Genomic DNA, 13,538 nt, shown 5'->3' on the forward strand with positions numbered 1-13,538 from the left:
CTGGGGAATTAAAACAAAACAAAACAAAACAAAACACCTAAAGCTACAGACGCAGTCCAAGCAGACCACCCAAGAGCTCGGCTGGCAATATGGTAGCCACTCATCGCTGAGTAGCTGTAACTACTGAGACTTCTAATGGGGCTAGTGTGATTAAAGAAGGAATTTTTCATTTTATTTAATTTTAACAAAATTTGAATTTAAAAACTAACATTTTATTGTTATTATTAAACTTAAGTATGTTTGGTATACCCTGAGTATGTAAATCTACTTTCACTTGTAAATTTCATGAAGTCTAAATACACATCAAGTATTTTTTATGAAAATTCAGAATCCGAATTGAGATGTGCTACAAATATATAATAAATACTGAAGTTCAATAAATATTAAAAAACAGAATGTAAAATAGCTCATCAGTAGATTTTACATTTCTTACATATCGAAATAATATTTTAGATATATTGGGTTAAATAAATTATATTATTAAAATTCACGGGTTTTTTGTTTTTTCTTTTTGCCTTTTTCTGTGGCTATTAGGAAATATAAAATTACATATGTGACTCACTTTATATTTCTATTGGACTGGGCTGTCCTACAGTAAAGCACACAGCCAGCAAGCCCTAACGCTGCACCCAGAGCTTCCAATCAGTTTTTTAGTCCTTCATTCTTAAACATTAGCAAACAACCCAGGCTTATCAGATATCTGAGAAAAGTTATTAATATGAGAGAGAGAAAAAAAAGCAACTTGTCATATAGAGACTATGCAAGGAGATGATTTGAAAAATTAATACCCACAAGAAAGAATATAATGCCATTTTAAAAAGAAACATTTGGAGGAAAAAAGAACTCTTAGAAGTTGAAAATGTGAGGACAGAAACTCAAGAGAAAGCTCAAAAGAAGGATTGGAAGGTAAGAACTGAGGAAATCTCCTAAAAAAATGGGCAAAATGACAGAGATGGAAAAATTAAGAGAGAAAAAACAAGAAAATCAGAAGATCAGTTTGGGAGGTACGATATCTAAATTGGAGTAAACAAGAACAAATCATCAAAGAAATAATTCAATCCCCAGTACTGGAGGATGAGCCTCTAGTACAAAGGACAAAAATAGATCACACGAAGGCATATCACAATGACATTTCAAAACACTGGGAATACAAAGAAAATTCTACAAGATTCAACAAAAGAGAGGAAAGGTGACCACATATGAAGGCATCGAAGCAGCTTTGGATTTTTTAACGATACACTAAAAGCTAGATGACAATGGAACAAGGTCTTTAAAATCTAAAGAAAAACAGTTTCCAACCCAGAATTCTATATACCCAACCAAACTATCAATCAAATATGAGTTCAGAATAGACATTTAGCTTTCAAGAAATGTATCCCCATGTACCTCAGGCAGCTATTGTAGGATATGTTCCACCAAAATGAGGGAACAAACCAAGAAAGTGGAATACCTGAAACACAGAAAACAGGAGACCTAACGCATGAAGGAGGTAAAGGAAATCCCTAGGACAAAGATTCTAGATGACTACTCCTTGTTACAGAGCATAAGTAAAAGAAACCCATAAGACCTGAGCCAAACCACTGAAGACCGTCATCGCCACCGACCACTTTACTTCTGGCTTTTTAAACTAATGATACTTGGTGAGTATGACCCAGGTTCTTGGCTTGTCTGATCCGTATGTTAATAGTTTCTTCTCTTCCTTCCATGCTCCACTGCTTGGACTGTCAAGGACACTTGTTCTACCTCACAGAATTTTCCTACTTTGACTTATTAAGGAGAGCTGATGGTTGGTCATGGTGAGCTTAGAAGCAGAAGACACAGATCAGTGCACTTCCCTGACCATACTCCTGTTGGATGTCTAGTACTTGGCTGTCATGGCAGCCTTGCCAGATGGTCAACTGTGATGAGCCCTACGTTCCCCCAGGTTTCCATGGCCCACTGATATGCTGAGAAAGAACCCTTGTAAACTCAGAGAATCTAAAGTAGGATAGTACTAGGTTATTATCTTCTCTTGAGCACCTCCATCTGACAGTGGCAATACTTTCTGTTACACACAAAGTCTAGATTTTTGCTTGTTACTCAATTTTCATAATAATCTTTCATTTATATGCAAACAGTTATTGATAGAAGCATAAAATATTTTATTTGAAAAAGGAAGAACAACATTTATTCCATAAGAATTTTTTTATTTAATTGAATTAGATGAGTAAATAAATTTCTAAAGGTCATTAGCTGGTACAGGGAAAGATTTTAACAAAACTGCCTTTATTAAAATGAGCTTCACCTTCTCCAAAAGATTCTCAGTATTATCAAATCTTACTTAAATTGCTCAACAATGCACTGCATCAAAAGTAACAGCATCAAAAATAAATACTTGGCTGGGTATACTCTGCATTAGGACCATCAATCAACATAAAAATAAAAAGCTGTCCCCTCAACTTGCCTTCCAGAGAGTAATTCAAGACTCTGATTCAGTCACCACATCCTAATGTAATATGTGGTAAGATAAATCTTTTGAGTACCATGTACAGGAAATAAGAAACTTCCTAGACACTTTACAGTGCTCTAAGAAAGCAAAAATTAAAAAGTCAAAATATCCAAATGTATGCCCTGTGAGGCCAAACTAAATGACTTAATGAACCTGAACACGCCCTGATCAATTATTATCATAATAAATGCAAATGAACTATAAAACTTCCTTTCTATAACTGCATTTGTTGCAGTGGTGATGGTGGTGTATCTACTAACACTTCGACTTTTAAAAAATGGGCTGATGGAAATAAATTTGGCAGTCTTTGGGACAGAGGTAACCTCTGTTTGCTTAGTAACAGAACTGGACCTATTATAAACTCAAGGATATAAGAAAATTCATCCAAGGGATTGATTCACCTCTACCCAATTCCCTGAATCTGTAACTTTTCCCTTCAGTCAGAAAAAGGACATAGAATTCTCAGACAATTAAGGATGATCTCTTGGCACAGGATACTTATGCAGCCAAACAAAAGGTAATTAGGTAGTGTCCGTAGCAGCAGAGAAGTTAGCAGGGATCTAAAAAGAGAATATGATTAAACATTACTCTGAACATAGAGCACATTACACAGCAAAAAGTGTTTCTAATTCCTACCACTGTGCTTCCCAAGACAATAATCATGGATAATAATCCCATGAACCATATAGCTAGCACACAGGTAATAGAAACCTACAACTATAAGCTTCTATCTCAGTACTTTCTAAAGATTTTGTTCAGGCTAACTTATACGGGACAACTACAACTATACCCAAGCTCTTGGCTACGTGACTATCAACAGAACATCACGACTAAATGCTACTTGGCCCCTACTCTGTGATGATTCTGGGAGGCCCAGGATCCCCGGGACCTGCAGGTTTTCTTATAATACCTATATTTGCAATGCAATTCACAACAGTCTCAGTATACTCAGTTCCTAACTCTCCCTCTTCTGACATCTGTCCTTGCTCAGGGGCTAATTCAGTGTGAGGGAAATGTTCAGTGTGGGAGGTAGAATTCTGAGACATCTCCCAAGATTCCTAGGCTGATATACGCACCCTGAATAATCACCAGGTCTGTAAATATGAAAGCACTCCTATGATTAGATTATGGGATTTGGCACAATTGACTTTTAAGAAAGGGGAACTATCCATGTGGGCCTGACCCAAACATGTGAGCCCTTTAAATCTGGGGTGAGAGGTTAGAGACACAGGGAATCAGCAGTGTGACATTTCTGGCTTGAGCACAGAGGAAGCCAAATGTCAAGAATCGAAGGCAGCCTCTAGGAGTTGAGCCCCAGCAAAGAAAGAGGGACCTCAGCCCTATAACTGCAAGGAACTGAATTCTGCCAACTATTTGAGTGAGCCCGGAAGCAGATTTTTCCCCAGCACCTGAAGATGAGAACTGGTGCAGCTGACACCTTGATTTCAGCCCTGTGATACTAAGAACCCAGCCACACCGTCCATGCTGCTGGACTTTTGACCAATGGAACTGTAAGCTAATAATAAATGAGATTTGTTTTGAACTGTTGAGTCTATCACATAGCAGTAGGAAACCAATACATTAAGCAAACTGACAAAATTTAAAATTAATCTAGAATTCTGGCTAAAGGAAAGAAAAACATGAGTCCTGGTTTTTTAAAATCTGGCATCCTAAAAAACTGCAAGTATAGGGGGAGGGTGAAGTGGGTAAAGGGGATCAAATATATGGTAGCTGAAGGAAAATGGACTTTGGGTGGTGAACACACAATAGAATATACAGATGTCAATGATAATCATATCATTTGAAAATTATGATTGGATTAACCAATGTTACCCCCAATAAACTTAATTTTTAAAAAAACTGCAAGTATGATTTTGAGAAAATCACTTTAATTCTTAATGTTTCAGTGCCCCTATTTATTAAAAAACAAAACCAAACCAAACACACACCTCTTAGGGCCACTGAGATCATTAAATGGAGTGGTGAGAGCTCATTCTGTAAAGGCAATTGTGCTATTCTTACTATATAAGGACTTCCTGTAAAATACACACCTGATAACTGAAGTAGTTGACACAGCACTCAAAAAACACGGCAGTCTACGGCCATGCCACCCTGAACGTGCCCAATCTCATCTGATCTCGGAAGCTAACCAGGGTTGGGCCTGGTTAGTACTTGGATGGGAGACCACCTAGGAATACCAGGTGCTATAGGCGTTAAAAAAAAAAAAAACATGGCAAAAGCTATTCCTTATCCATAATTATATACTTAGCCAAAATCAATCATTTCGCAAAACGAACTAAAGCCCTTACCCAAGCCAGGCTCTAAATATTTTATATCAGATCCTTCTTCAGACATTTTTGTAACTTTCTGTGGACCAGACTGCAAGTTGACTGGGGGCAGGAACCATGTCTTGTTCACTTGATGTGCCCAATATTTAATATTTTTAAAGTTAACATCACTATAGACTTAAGAGCATCATCCTAAGCACGATTCACTCATTACTTTATTCAAATTGAGCAAACTGAGGAAAAGTGTCAAGTCAGGGTTTATGACAGTACAGTATGACTGACATAGACAGCTCACTAAGCTATCAGACCAAACCTTCAAGAGTAATATCTTGCCCTATGAATGTCTGCCCTGATGGGTACTTCAGCCCATATGCCAACCCACAACATATTTGTTAGTTGTATTTGGGGAAAATATTCAATTAGGGGACACATGTCACCTAGGGAGTCTTCCATCTCCCCTGAAAAGCAATAAACGTTCAGTAAAGATACTAGTTAAAATGGGAAGTGTCACTGCAACCAAAACCAATTTTCTTTCTGATCCTAATCTACCTACCTAGGAAGCATCAGGTAAGGTATCTGTCATTCGGAACCATACAGAACAGAGAGCAGGGTCTGGCTCTGACTCACTTATTTATTCTATCACAGGATGGACATTCAGTTCCTTAGAATAGTGAGGCAACAGAGGTCATAACATGGATTTGAATTCAATCACCAATGAATCCTATTCTAGCTTTGCCACAGAACATGTCACATTTCCACTAAAAGATAGTAAAGGCAGGGTAAGCTTTTCTTTTCATCTACCACAGTTACAGTCTTCCTATCTTTAGACTATGTTGTCTCATAGGACTAGTGTGAAGAATAAATAATAAAATGGATTTAAAGCACTTTGGTTTGCAAAGTGCTTTGTAAAAGGTAAATAATATATGAGGATGGAACTAATGAAACTTGCTGGTCTCCCTTTAATTCCCACTCCTTACACAGAAATCAATTAGAACTAAAGAGAAGGATATAATGGGTATCTTCAAATGTAGAGAACGTTCTCTTCCATTTTCAAGGAATGGCCCAAGTATGGCATTGAATAAGTCAATATCTCATTTACCATTTATAGCAAGGATCCCCAACACCCGGGCCGTGGACTGGTACTGGTCTGTGGCAGGAGGTGAGCGGCAGGGGAGCAGGGAAGTTTCATCTGTATTTGCAGCCATTCTCCAGGGCTAGCATCACCGCCTCAGCTCTGCCTCAGATCATCAGGCATTATTAGCTTCTGATAGGAGCACTGGTCCCTGGTGCCAAAAAGGCTAGGGACCGCTGATTTACAGAGCAACAAAATAGATTCTGACATCGCTACTAATTGGTGCCAAGAGCCTAAACGGGAGTTGTGTAGAACTGAAGCAGCCCCTTCAAAAAAGAAAAGGAGTATGCCAGAGGAAATGAATTCTAAGAGAAGCACAAAATGACCAGGAATTGAAAAGTATGAACTATAAAGCTAATTGAACATTATAAAGTTAAATGTGTTTAAGGCAAAGAAAACTGGAGATTATCTAGTGGTCCCCAGAAATGGAGATAGCACACCCATGTTCTCCATGATCACAAAGGAAAAAGCACTAAAAGAATAAGTAAGACTCTAGCAGCTCATCCATTTAGTTCCACATGCCTTGGCAACCCCATTGCTAAACTCAGTATTGGAGAGTTAAACCCATTAGAATTCATACAAGAGACAATGAAGGGAACAGTACAATCTAAGATCTTCTATTCCCAATTAAAAGAGTTCTTTCAATATACCCCTGCCTTTCAGAATCACCCAGGGAGCCCTGAAAGATTCCAGGCAGTGACACATGTCAAGCACAAGTTAGGAATGCCTTGTAAAGAGCATTAGGTAACTAATCCATTTCATGCTTCAATAAGTTACCTATGAACTTGAAACAATTTACTTACAAATTAAATGCAACAAACTCAATTTCTCTGACAACTGTCTAAAACTGATGATGAGAGTCTGTTTTCCAATAAACCACATTTCCTGACTGTAATTAAAATGAGGGGAAACTATCTGAATATTAGAATTCAATCTGACATATGTTCTAATAATCTTCTATTAGTCGAAGAAGGCAAGCCTCTTAGGGGAACTTTTTGCCTACATCTTGAAGCCCTGGGACTGGCACAGCCTGCCTCCTAGATAGCTGATAGCCTAGAGGCAAGAAGGAAAGTCCACTCAAGTTTCACTATTCCAGCTCAGCAGAACAGGTGGAAACCAGACTGGGAACATTGCATTCCTCCTACCAGTCCATCCAAACAAACTGCCAGTGCATTGCACTATGAAGCACTTGTGGGTTGGGAAAACAAGCTACCAAAAGAGAAAGTGCTCAGGTTCTGGAAGTCCTAGTTTCCTATCAAGTATCATAAGGTGTGGCAGACATGCCCATCTCTTTTGCTGTCAGGAAGGAGGTGCACACACATTCTGTCACTTGGCGAAAGAACAGTCAGCAAAGCTTCCTCCCTTTCAAACACCCTAAGGTTCTGAGAAACCTTTAGAATAAATACACAGAAAATAACTAATGCTAACCTATTTTACCAAAGTTTCAACAAATTTCTCAAGCTCCAAATACTGATACTTGTTCTTTACTTGCTTACTAGGCCTCTCTCTTTACTGCCTGCAGCTTAGAGAAAACACTGTGATTACTCCTTTAAAAAAGGGGTGTTGTCCATTCATTTGGAGACAGTGACTCAGGAATACTGTTTCTCAATCGCCGTAGCAACCATCTTCTCCTCCCATGTTCTGATGTGAGTACCAGGACATCTACTCTTCCTCAAGAGTAGGGCACGTGTCTGACACACCCAAGGCCTGGTAGACAGGAAGTTCCTGCAGCTGATACTGCTTCTACATACAGGCACCAAGTAGGAGGCCACCTTGTTTTAAATCCCACTCTCAAGCCCTTCATTTCTAAATGATGATCACATCTCTTTTTTTCTATCCTCACATCATTCCTGAATACCCAGAAATAATCACGGCCTACTGATAATAACTTAACTGATCCAAAAATTACACTACTACTCAAAAAGCCAGACTTGATCTTATGAAACCATAGTAAACATTTTCTGGCCTTTTACAAATCTAGAATAAGATTTTATTTTGAGAAAATCTGGGAAGAAAGGGGAACATGGGGTGAAGTATCATTACTCCTCCATCAATACCAGAAATATAAACAAGAGTTAAAATAAAGTCCTTCTGATACTTCTAGCAACTGTACTGTGTGGAACTATATATATTACACAAACATATACAAAATTTCATGCGAAAGTACTTAGGCTCGAGAGAGACTTCCATGTATCATATATTTTTGTCTTTGGTTATATTTAAATATAACTATAATTTCTGGAAAACAAGGTAGGAGATTGTTTTACTCTATTTTTATATACATTTAGGTTTCCTTGGAAAAATGTGATCACTTTTCTAATAAAAATTACATTTCCATTTCAAATAAAAGTAGCAACTTGCAAAGATTAGAAAGCTGGAAATGTTTATAATACACTGTTTTAAAAGCAGAAAGTGTGTAAACCGTAATTGTAATATTGTAAAAATATCTGTGCATAGTGATGACTAGAATATTCAAATACTATGTAAAATTAAGAAGAAAAATAGAAATTTGTCATTCTTAGATATTCTTATTTTGAAAATGTATATGTCTCTTCTGAAAAAACAAAAGCATAAAAAATTATTAGCACAGCTTCTAAAAGCAGAGCAACATCATCCAATTCCCATATTCAAAATGCTCACCAGTATTTATTCTTCTCCAGCAGCGCTCTGTTTAAGTAAACACTCTGGCAGGGCACAGTTACAAAATTTAGGGGTGACAACGCAATGTGAGAAAGAATAATGAATAGTTAGTGGAGTCTAAAAGCTAGATCACCTAATTACATGATCTTGAGCAACTTAACACCTCTAGGCTTCAGTGTTCTACTCATTTTAAGAGGAAGCTGGGTCATATCATTTCTGGGGTCTCTTCAAAGGCCCCTGAACACTGTGCTTAGCTACTGCTGCTCTTTCTGAAGGCAGCCCAATGCCTGCTGCTTGTCCGATAGCGCATATCCTACAGCGGCTTCTCACCACTTCTTCTTGTGGTTTCAATCACAGGAAACAGACGTCACCCGTGGACCTAGAAGTAAAACGAACAAGCCCTGGCGGATACAAAGAGCTGCCAACTAAAGCCAACTCTCATCTTTTTAAAATATAACAATCAAGAAATCACTAGAAACCTCTATGCCTGACACACATCTTTCATAAAAACCAACAAAGCTAAAAATGTCTCCGTAGACCCCATGTAAGCATGATGAAATAATTTTAGAAGAGTCCAAAATTACTTTGTTTCTATGACCAAATGAAAGAATTGAAGGGACTCTATGGCTACCGGTTCAAGAAAAAAATAGGGCACTCCTACTGCTACTAGAATTTTTTTGTGGAGATCCAGAGAACTCCTGAGGATGTAAAGACTCATCCTTGTCTTCTTTATTTAACATTCTATGTAAACCTCTCTGTTGTCATGTAAGATTGTGATACTAATAGATTCAAATACCATGGAGACTTAGCAATCATTCACTTTAAATGTATGTTAACAATCCCTAGAGCACTGGGTCAAATACTGTTCTCATTCATAATGATAATAGCAGCCATGTACTGCAGAAATTAATGCAGAGATTTTTAATCCTATAGACAAGTTCCTTCATTAGACACAAGACAAAACTATAAGATATTATCTCTAAAGAGAAATAATAATTTTTTCTCAACAGAGTTCTTCTGGCCGGATATAGTTACATTAGTGATTCTCTCTGCCTCATAGCTACCTTTTGAGAGGACTACTAATGTTTTCAAAGCTGTCAAATCTCCCACATCAGACCAAAGAAACTGAGAACTTTGAAAATAATCCTAAGATTCCATTAAAACTAAAATACATAAAAGGATATTGCTAACGTGAGCTAAATACCACCACTGCTCTTAACCACTTTACAAGCTAGATGGGAGATAAGACCTCCCAAAAAAAGATTCATTCATTCATTCATTCATTCTCTCTTTCTCTGCCTCCCTCCCTCTATACTTTTTTGCATTCATGAAAGACTAAAGAACACTTCAAATAAGCATGCACTCAAAACCTATACTGCACTATACTATAGAATGTTTAGAAGAAACAACAGGGCCCAAAGATAGGCTTGGACTGTTCACACAATGGCACTTCCCACTTGAGCCCACAATTTGGCTAGCTGAAGAAAGACACATTTTTTGAAATCTAATCACTGACAGTCTGAACAGAGGGATGTATTAATATTTAAAAGGACCGGAAATCAAACAAACTGAACTATCTAAACTCCATCGAGGTAATAGAAATGATTTGCTGGAACCTTAACACTAATCCATTCATTCTTGGATATGTTGATTTACTGTCACCATGATGTATTCACAGGACCAAAAATGCACCAACATTCCTCATGACATGTTACAAAATGCTAATTTTCAGTACTGCTTTCTTCAGGTTTGTCCAGAAAGAGAACCTAAAAACCCTTCCCAGGACTCAAATAATCTCTACAAACCCAACCATTTCTCTTTGCTACAGCCACACATTCATACCCCTGAGCCTCTGTTTGCACTGCTCCCCATCCCATGAAATCCCTTCCCTCTTCCTCTTCCCTACAAATCTTTGGATTTCCTTCCAAGACCTGACATATCTCTCATCTTCTATGAAGCTAACGAGCACTACCCGCAATTATATTCTGGATCATTTATAGAATTTGGGACATTAGTATAGACCTTTGAAATCATACATGCTAACTCTCTAATTTTACAAGAAAAGTGGAGTGACTTGCCGAGAGTTCACATTAATTAGTAGCAAAGTCAGACTAAGCAGCAATACGTGGAAATACTGCAGAGGGAGTAGGAGATGGGGGTTCCAGTCTTAGACCTAGTTGAAAATTTGGGCAGATCACATCTCTAGGCCCACATTTCTTAATCTATAAAATAAAAGGTTTGAATTAAAAGCTTTTTAGCAACCTTTCACTGCCAGCATTCTAAGATTCTGAAACCTAGGTCTTCTGACTCTCAGTTGAGTAATCTTTCCACTTAGTTCTTTTACTTCTCTGAATTTCTACAGCTTTTAAAGTACATGTTCATGGCTTTAGAACTTTTCCTACCCACTCTTCTAGACCTGGCTGAAAATATAATCTTTTAAAAAGCAAGGACTGAACCTGACAGGACAACCACATGACTTTTTGATGTTCAGCCTTGTGGATCTAGAGTAGATCCATGTAGATTCGGACAAACAAGAGAAACTATTTTCTACTCTTTGCCACTATTCATACAGAAAAATCCTAGTTCCAAGTACCTGAATCTCTGCAGTAATGTCTTAATTATTAACCACAGGCAAATAACTGCCAGATCTAAAGAACAAACTTCTACAGTCCCCAGACTCAGAAGAGACCCTGGAGTTATTAGCTATTTGTAATTCTTATGGTCAAGTGTCAGGGCCACAAAGAGAGGTCTTTAAGAATGCCATATGCCAATTCTAAAATATAGAAAAGATAACTAAAGAGATAGTCTAACAACAGCTTCCTCCTCTCCTCATCTCTGTCACCACTATTTGCCGCTCTCAGCAATTTAAACAACTAAGATTCCTGACAGGTGATGCTGTTAGAGCTGTTCTACTTACAAAAGAGACAAGGTTACATTTCAAAAAATAATAATTTAGACAATTTTTTAATAACTCATGAGTCAGGGGAAAGATAGGTTTTCCAGCTACTTTTTCATGCCTAAGATAAGAAAGGTTTAATTAAGATTCTTGCAATGGTTTCAAAGTCTAAATTACTAATGCAAAAAGCAGTTAGGTATTTAGCCACTGCACTTTGTACATCTAGACCCAATACTTTTTTCCCACCAATTAGACTGAAGGAGAGTTCAGTTTTAACAAACTGCAGTTGTCAAAGGACTCGAAAGAGATACCAAAATTATCTAAGAAATTCCTAGAGTTGAATACTCTTTTATACTGAAGGTGCAAAAACTGGACACACGTAAACTGTCTGTACAATGTGGTGAATAAGAACATGGGTTTTTTGTTTTAGTCAGTTAGACCTAGGTTTGAATCCCAGTTCTATGACCTAAAGCAAGCTGCTTGATCTGAGTTTCAGTTTAATTACCCATAAAACAGGAACAACAACAGTGCCCTATATTTTATAAGGCTGATGTAGAGATTAATGAGATAATGAATCTAAAGCTCTTTAGCACAGTGCTAGGGCTATAATCAGTATGCAACAACTGCTATTATTACTGTTATTGTTATTATTACTCCCTGTCGTTCCAGTCTGGTATGAATCAATCTTCCTATCTATAAAGATGCTGAACATTCATTAATATTTATAGATAGACTGAGATTATACAACTTGTAGCACACTGAGTACAGGCAAACAAAAGGTTTCTAATACCACATAAGAAGATGAAAATGATCCCAGGACAAATGGGATCTCAAAGGTCCCCAATCCAAAGAGTATCAGAAATGTTCTGTCTTGCCTACAAGTGAAAATTTATATCCTAAAGACAACGTATAGAATATAACTCATAAATCCACGGTAGAAAAGAGGAGAATTTGAGCTAATCTATAAAACTTATAAAAGGGAGGAGAAAACCTTAGTGACTAATTTTAGCAAAGATTTTTGAAATATGACACAAAAAGCAAGAAGGAAAAAGATTAATTGGACTTCATCAAAATTGAAAACTTTCGCCTTTCACACTGTTAAGAAAATGAAAAGGCAAGTCACAGGAAGAAGAAAATGTTTTCAAAACCTATATCCAACAAAGGACTGGTATTTAGGCTATAATAAAAATGTTAAATGGACAAAAATTTTGAACACTTCAAGGAATTTACAGATAGCAAATAAGCACATAAAAAGGGGATAAACAACAACAAGGAAATGCAAATTAAAGCCACACTGAGATACAACTACATATCCACCAAAATGGCTAAAATTTAAGACTGATCAATGTAAAACGGTACAACCACTTTGGAAAACAGTTTGGAAATTTCTTTAAAAAGTTAAATACAGACCTACCATATGACCTAGTCATTCTACTCCTCAGTATTCACAAGAGAAATACAGGCATATGTCCAGACCAAAACTTGTATACGAATGTACATAGCAAAAAACAAAAACGCAAAGCCTGGAAACAACCCAAATGCCTACCAACAGGTAAATTAAACAAATTATGGTAAATCCATACAATGTAATACTATTTGGCAAAAAAAAAAAAAAAGAATGAGCTACTAATAAATGTAACAACATATACTATGCTGAAAGAAGCCAGGAAAAAGGGTTTATATTGTATGACTCCATTTATATAAACTTCTAAAAAATACAAACTAATCTACAGTTACAAAAAGCAAATCAGTGGTTACATAGGGATGGAGGCACAGGAAGGAGGGACAAGGAGGGATTACAAAGCGGCAGGAGGAAACTTTTGAGGGTACTGGATATATTATCTTGACTGTGGTAACGGTTTCACAAATTGAGCACTAAATATATGCAGTTTACTGTATGTTAATTACAGTAAATAGAGCTATAAAAAAAGGGAGGGGGGTGATGTCCAAAGGCTCTGTGGCACAAAAAAAGGTGAAGACCCCTAAATAAAATGTGAGCTACCCCAGATAATTTTTAAAAAAGGGAAGTGAGGATTATTTTTTATCTGATCCTGAAGAGCTAACACTAAAAAGAAAAAAGAAAAGAAAAAAAAG

General features: G+C 37.1%; 1 protein-coding gene and 1 non-coding gene across 4 annotated transcripts in view; one reads left to right on the plus strand and one right to left on the minus strand.

The window, feature by feature from the left end:
* The window catches only part of DIAPH1 (diaphanous related formin 1), a 90,841-nt gene that overhangs the window by 71,675 nt on the left and 5,628 nt on the right, over positions 1–13,538 (minus strand). The gene's annotated exons all lie outside the window — the stretch shown is intronic.
* On the plus strand, positions 4,583–4,701 carry LOC111744407. The gene has a single exon (XR_002782137.1). It is a non-coding gene; the product is annotated as a 5S ribosomal RNA (ribosomal RNA).

The sequence above is a fragment of the Pteropus vampyrus genome, unplaced genomic scaffold, assembly GCF_000151845.1.
Source record: "Pteropus vampyrus isolate Shadow unplaced genomic scaffold, Pvam_2.0 Scaffold134, whole genome shotgun sequence".
In the NCBI taxonomy this organism is placed as follows: Eukaryota; Metazoa; Chordata; class Mammalia; order Chiroptera; family Pteropodidae; genus Pteropus; species Pteropus vampyrus.